Below are 5771 nucleotides of genomic sequence, written 5' to 3'. Positions count from 1 at the left end.
TTTAGGAACCGAAGCGTGTAACCTCCAAGGACATCCCTCAACTGTGCATTTCACTGTATAAGTTGTTTTGGTAGATTTCAAAACTTTCATCTGAACATTGTGAGTAATGTGCCATCGATCTAGAGCATCCACTAAAGATGCCTTATCTTTAAAGATTTCACGGAGCCAAGTGCCGTCAATGCTAGGTAGATCGGAATTGGTACGTCTAACATCGAACTCACTCGAATTCGCAACATACTCTTGTATCCAATTGTTATCTGTAGGAAATTGCTCCGGATAGTCAATGAAATCAAGCTCTTCGTCAGGATTGTCTACATATTCGTTGTTTACATGCGGGTCATCATTCAAACTGTAAATGGCATTCGCGAGGGAATTTAATCCACCATCGTGATCATCTTCAATGTCGGCAGCTAGATCATTCCAATCGTCCTCACTTATGGACTCTAATGTGCTTAGGGTCCACTCAAACTCATTCATCTCCGCGTTCTGCCCATTTCGACGGTACTAGGCACGATTTACGAGGGATGTGGTATGTTACATTTTCCATCCCTTAATTTAGTTTCGTCCGCGAAACTTCTAAGGTTGAAATTTAAATTTCATACCTCACTTCTGATCCTCGAAGAGGTGAGGATAACGCTTCCTCATTTCACTTTCGAGCTCCCACGTTTCTTCCCGGTCATCATGTTCGCACCAATGAATCTTGACATATGGGATTTCGCGGTTCCGAAGCTTTCGCACCTCCCGATCGACAATATACGCCGGGAACTCCTCATAAGTCATATCTTTTTGAAGTTTTATCGGTATATACGAGAGAATATGATCCGGGTCGTACACATACTTGCGGAGTTGAGATACATGGAATACATCATGTACTCCCGCAAGCCTCGGTTGTAATGCTAACTTATAGACCACCGCTCCAACTCGTTCCAGAATCTCGAAGGGTCCGATATAGCGGGGGCTCAATTTCCCGCGAACACCGAATCGCTTAACTCCTCGCATCGGCGATACTTTTAAAAATACGCGGTCTCCTACCGCGAACTCAATATCTTTTCGCCGCTTGTCGGCATAACTTTTGTGCCTTGATTGCGCCGTCACTAATCTTTGTCGGGCAAGGCGGACCTTCTCTTTCGCCTCCCGCACCACTTCCGGGCCAAGAACCATTTTCTCGCCCACATCGCTCCAGTGTACCGGCGAGCGACATTTCCTTCCATACAGGGCCTCGAATGGCGCCATCGCAATACTTTCTTGATAACTATTATTATATGCGAACTCCGCCATCGGTAAATGACCGTGCCATCCGCCCTTATAATCAAGTACACACGCTCGAAGCATGTCCTCAAGTATTTAAATCGTCCTCTCCGATTGACCGCCACTTTGAGGATAGAATGCCGCACTAAAGTCGAGCCGCGTGCCTAGTGCATCTTGTAAGCTCTTCCAGAAGTGAGATGTGAACCTAGGGTCCCGATCTGATACGATAGATACCAGAACCCCATAAAGTCTCACCACCTCGTCGATATAGACTTGAGCTAACTTGTCTCCCGACCAAGTAGTGTGGATCGGCAAAAAGTGTGCCGATTTTGTCAACCGGTCCACAACTACCCATATCGCGTCGTGTCCACCTTGCGACCTAGGCAGACTTGTCACAAAGTCCATTGCAACATTTTTCCATTTCCACACGGGTATTGGTAGACTCTGCAACTTGCCCGCTGGAAATCGACGCTCCGCCTTCACTTGTTGGCACGTGAGACATTGCACCACGAACTCCCCTATATCTCTTTTCATGCCCGGCCACCAATAATGCAATTTCAAATCTTGATACATTTTGGTGCCGCCCGGGTGGATGCTATAGGAAGATTGATGCGCTTCTTGCATAATTGCCCTCCGAAGGTCATCGTCCTTGGGCACGCACCAACGACCCCGATATCGTAGTGCGCCGTCGGTTCCAATGCCATAATCATCGGCACTACCGCTTTCAACTTTGCCCCGCACCTTTTGGAGAAACTCATCCGATGCTTGTAATTCTTTAATCTTCTCCAACAAGGTTGGTTGCACAACTAAGGTGGCAAGTGTTGCCGGCACTCCCGGCGCCACAACTTCTAGTCCCAACCGTTGCATCTCCTTCTGCAATGCCGGTTGAGGCGTAATCTACGCCACCAAATTTTCCGCCGACTTTCTACTTGGAGCATCGGCCACAACGTTCGCTTTCCCGGGGTGGTAGAGAATCGTGACGTCATAATCTTTAAGCAACGCTAACCACCGCCGCTGTCGCAAGTTTAGCTCATTCTGGGTGAACAAATATTTGAGACTCTTATGATCGGTGTAGATCTCACAATGTTCCCCATACAGGGAATGCCTCCACAGTTTTAGCGCGAAAACAACCGCCGCTAGCTTAAGATCGTGAGTCGGGTAGTTCTTTTCATAACTCTTCAACTGGCGCGAAGCATAAGCTATGACTCGGCCGTTTTGCATTAAGACACACCCGAGACCGATGTATGAGGCATCACTGTATACGACACAGTTTTCTCCTGGCGTCGGCAAAGCAAGCACCGGAGTAGGCGCGTTAGTGGAGTTGTTATCTTAGCAAACCCTTCCACGAACCGCCGATAATAGCCCGCAAGTCTAAGGAAGCTACGAATTTCCGCTACACTTGTCGGGCGAGGCCAATCTTTAATCGCCTCAACTTTCTTTGGGTCCACCGAAATGCCATCTCCGGATACAACGTGACCCAAGAAAGGGACCTCCGAAAGCCAAAACTCGCATTTCTTCAGTTTTGCATAAAGCTTTTCCTTTCGGAGTATCTCCAACACGAGTCTTAGATGCTCCTCGTGTTCTTCCTCGGTCCGAGAATATACCAATATGTCGTCAATGAAAACCACGATGCACCGGTCCAATAGCGGACGGAAGATCCGATTCATTAAGTCCATAAATGCCGCCGGTGCATTAGTGAGCCCGAATGGCATGACCGTAAACTCATAGTGGCCATACCGCGTACGTGTCACGCCCGGGTACCAGCGGAAGCATATCCGGTACGTGCACAGACCCGCCATACACCTGTAGTATATGAGGCGTCTACAAGAAACAAGTCGATAGGAGTAAAAGCATAACATAATCCTATCCTGATATCAGAGCATAGTAAAAGTCACAAAGACTATGAACAAAAGAACGAGAGTGTCCAACCAAAATATAGGTACAAAAGAAAGTACTAAAATTGCCACATCTGGATCCAAAATATATATACACCACAGGGTATACAAAAAGTCTGTACAATGGTAGTCTCTCTATAAACTGGACATCACCCTCGGCTGTAACCCGAGTAGCAAGGTGATCGACTAGCACGCTCCTAGCAATGTCTAGCTAGACGCGACTCCCTTGCCACGGTCCCTAGCCTCTCCTGTAGATGGCTCTGAAAAAAACAACCACAAAAAGGGCGTGAGAACTATAAACAATAGTTCCCAGTGGGTAAGCCGCCAGCCTCGGCGAATTACACCACTAGGCTCATGATGTATTAAATGAAAGCGAAAACAGTAATTGCATGATATATAATTAGGCTATGCTAACAGGTAATAAGCATGTAAGCAACATGTAATCATAGTCTCAACAGTAATGAATCAACTGAATAATAGAAGCATAGCAACTATGATAAACATGAACATAGGCATAAATGTGTAAGTAACCACTATACACTGTAACTGGTAATCATTCATTACTGTCTAATTTCCTTTAGCACTTTCCTTTCGTTCATAAGAATCTTCCCAAGGTAGTCCAACTTGCGCCGCGCCTAATGGCCCCGTGGTAGTATACACTCCCCACGGCAATCCAGTTCGGCACCCAATCCCGCACAGGCGAGCAACTGTCGCGTAGGCCAACTCCAGAGTGCCGGCTTGTAGGGGGCGACCCTCACAAGCGTGTGCGAATGAGCACAATGGCAACAAGCAAATCCACAGTCCAACATGTCTCAATCATCACTTTCCAACTTGCAAAGTTCTCGATCCTTTGATCGGAATTCTCAATATAATAAGTATTGGCAATAACTAGTATTCACTAGATTAATAAGCCTGCAAGAGTAATGCTAATTTACATATGGCATTAGAATCTTTCATTAACATGGCACTATCAACATAAGCACAAGCATGTCATGGTTGTCTACTTTACAGTCAATAAGGTCAACGAATGTCATTGTTCTCTACTTTACAGGAACATAACAAACTTATCTCTCGGTGGTTCTACTGAACTAAACAAGAATACCTCTATGCATAAATGTTCCCTACTTTATAGAGATTCTATTTTCATCATATAGCAAACATTATAGTGACATGTTTCGAGTTCTATATTAACCACGATTGCACACAATTATATTGATTCTATAATACATATAGAACATAGGGGAGCTTCACTTGCTCTGGTTAGGTCAAACCCACCTATCACTAAGCTCAAAACAGCCCAAGAGATGCTCCAAATTCAGCTCAAACGGTCCCTGGATCTGCTGAAAACAAAACATCAAACCGCGTCGGAACGATTACTTAGTAATCTACTTTCGGCTTCACTGGCGCATAATACAAAGTAATAACTTAATCCCCTGCTTCGGCTAGTTTAATACCTCAAGTTGAGTCTTCAAGAGCTTCCACAGGTCAGCCAAAATCACTCCAAGAGTCGATCACACTCCTGCTGCGAACAATGTCAAAACGGCATTAGAATGCTTGTATGGAAGCTTCTATAGTCGGATTTTTGCAATTTCAGCTTCCTAGCTGAAATTCTTGCTCACCTCAAGGTAGAACACTTTCTAAACCAGCGCCCCAGGTCACCAAATAAGCTCCACGTGGTTCGGAAACCTGCTGCGAAGATACAATTCCCAAACTGCATCAAGTTGATCCAACAAATCACATTTAGTTCCGAATTAGCTTTGTAAGTAGCTAATTACCTTAAGCAAGCTTCAAATTAGATCATCCCTGGTCTAAGGGGGTCAATTCACAGCTAAAAATCTCTCCTCTAGCTGCTAGAATCCCTGTTACACACAGATGGAAGCAACGAACCAAAACGCGTCAAATTCCGACGCTAAACTATGAATTAGAGAGAAATCAAATTGAGTACCTCTCTAAAGCTGAGATTCAGCTTTCCTGGTGATAATGTAATATACCGAAAATTCGGAAAATAAAAATGTCGAACTTTAGTCAAATTGACCGAAGTGCGAGGATGGTACACTTCGGAAAGTCCGAAGGTGTTAAAATGAGTAAAAGTAAGTTACGGGAGGTTTTCGAGAGCTATAGAATCAAATCTGCAAAACTGCAGATTTTGAGCTCTCGGGGACCGGTCCTGTCACGCCCCGGGACCGCTACCAATTTGGTCCGGCCCGGGCGCGTCGAACAGACGCCGAACGGACAGGACCTACCCCGTCCGCCCAAGGCTAACCAACAGATCATGTATAAGAATTTACCCAGGAATCAATCATAATACACGATCAACAAGCACCATCCGAGTGCAACCAAGAACGAGAGCCAGATACAAGTATAAAACTAATACAAGTACGATAAAGAGAGAAGTAGCTAATCTTTACTTCATTCGACATAATTACTATACAATGTAATTAATCTTTTTACATTCTTCCACAAATATAAATACAATCACTCCCACCTCACGCCTACACCACATCTACTGCTCAAATACAAAAAGGGTGATGGCTAATACAGAAAGGGAGGTGCCTAATGCGCAAAGCGCCGGGCCCTTAGCGATCCTCGCGCCCTCTACCGGGACATCCCGAACTCGAACCTGTAGTA

At 45.3% G+C, this 5771-nt stretch overlaps 1 long non-coding RNA gene across 2 annotated transcripts; it reads right to left on the bottom strand.

The window, feature by feature from the left end:
• Positions 1-3369: 3369 nt before the first annotated feature.
• Positions 3370-5008, bottom strand: LOC109705880. Of its 2 annotated transcripts, none has more exons than XR_002214956.1 (5): positions 4919-5008; positions 4763-4832; positions 4598-4665; positions 4419-4483; positions 3370-3403 (listed from the first exon to the last, which is right to left on the bottom strand). It is a non-coding gene; the product is annotated as an uncharacterized LOC109705880 (long non-coding RNA). The 2 variants fall into 2 exon arrangements; XR_002214957.1 differs by having other exon boundaries at positions 4419-4480.
• Between the last annotated feature and the right edge of the window lie 763 nt (positions 5009-5771).

This window comes from Ananas comosus, unplaced genomic scaffold (assembly GCF_001540865.1).
Source record: "Ananas comosus cultivar F153 unplaced genomic scaffold, ASM154086v1, whole genome shotgun sequence".
Taxonomy (NCBI): domain Eukaryota; kingdom Viridiplantae; phylum Streptophyta; class Magnoliopsida; order Poales; family Bromeliaceae; genus Ananas; species Ananas comosus.
The sequence above is the reverse complement of the archived record's forward strand: the minus strand, read 5'-3'. Positions and strand labels throughout refer to the sequence as shown.